This window comes from Poecilia formosa, unplaced genomic scaffold, assembly GCF_000485575.1.
Source record: "Poecilia formosa unplaced genomic scaffold, Poecilia_formosa-5.1.2 Scaffold1532, whole genome shotgun sequence".
Lineage (NCBI taxonomy): Eukaryota > Metazoa > Chordata > Actinopteri > Cyprinodontiformes > Poeciliidae > Poecilia > Poecilia formosa.
The window spans coordinates 7976-8817 of record NW_006801471.1 but is presented as its reverse complement, the minus strand read 5'-3'; the positions used below and the strand labels follow the sequence as shown (position 1 = coordinate 8817).

Below are 842 nucleotides of genomic sequence, written 5' to 3'. Positions count from 1 at the left end.
ACACCCTTTTGGAGGCAAAGCGACGTGAAGAAAGGCCAAGGCAGGAATTTGGCCAAAAGGTGGGTGACAAACAGGAGAGGGAGAAGAAAGCTGCAGTTAAACAGTTTCCCACTGACTCATGTGCTGCCCATTTTAAATATAAACAATAAGTTGCATTTGCATCGGACATGTATGGGATATGGGTCGCATTCGAAAAGACTCCGACCTGTGATGTTCTGACTGAAAATGAAAAGGTCAAATATGGGTCGCATTATGTCAAAAAAAAAAAAAATCTGAATTGGGTCACTTCAGGCCTGTTTTTTGTAACTGTAACTGTTACAAAAAACAGTTACAGTTTTTTGTAACTGCCGTTAAAGTCCAATGCTTTTATTTTGGTAACATTCTGTATCACGTATCTATAGTAACAGAGCAACAGAGCTACTGGAGAAGGTTAACTGCAAAGAAAGAAACGGTTAACAGCAAGGCAGAAAAATCCATAAAAGGCAACTTGAGTTTTAGCTTCAGTCAATAAGAGAACAAGGTAATGATGATTGAAGTTTAAGTATTTTAATTCTGCTTAATTAATGATTTATGAAAGGAATTGTATCAATGTAACAAGCTATGCTTCACTAATGGTAAAAAAATGATTGTGATTTTTATTTCTCTTATTAGCTCTTATGGTGGTTGATGACAATGGACGGCTTTAGTAAATCATCATTTTACCATCAGTTCCGGCCTTCGAAAGGTTGAGAAAAGAAGCTGCCAACAACACCCTTTTGGAGGCAAAGCGACGTGAAGAAAGGCCAAGGCAGGAATTTGGCCAAAAGGTGGGTGACAAACAGGAGAGGGAGAAGAAAGCTGCA

The 842-nt window shown here is 38.6% G+C and overlaps 1 long non-coding RNA gene across 3 annotated transcripts in view; it reads left to right on the top strand.

Moving 5' to 3' along the window:
* The first annotated feature begins 42 nt into the window (after window positions 1-42).
* Window positions 43-842, top strand: part of LOC107835310 (uncharacterized) — an 8634-nt gene continuing 7834 nt past the window's right edge. For 2 of the 3 annotated variants that reach the window (XR_001661122.1, XR_001661120.1), the window contains exons 1-2: window positions 356-520; window positions 652-806. This is a non-coding gene — a long non-coding RNA (uncharacterized LOC107835310). Of the gene's footprint in view, window positions 60-355; window positions 521-651; window positions 807-842 lie in introns of those variants that run through there. The other variant, XR_001661121.1, reaches the window with a different exon arrangement.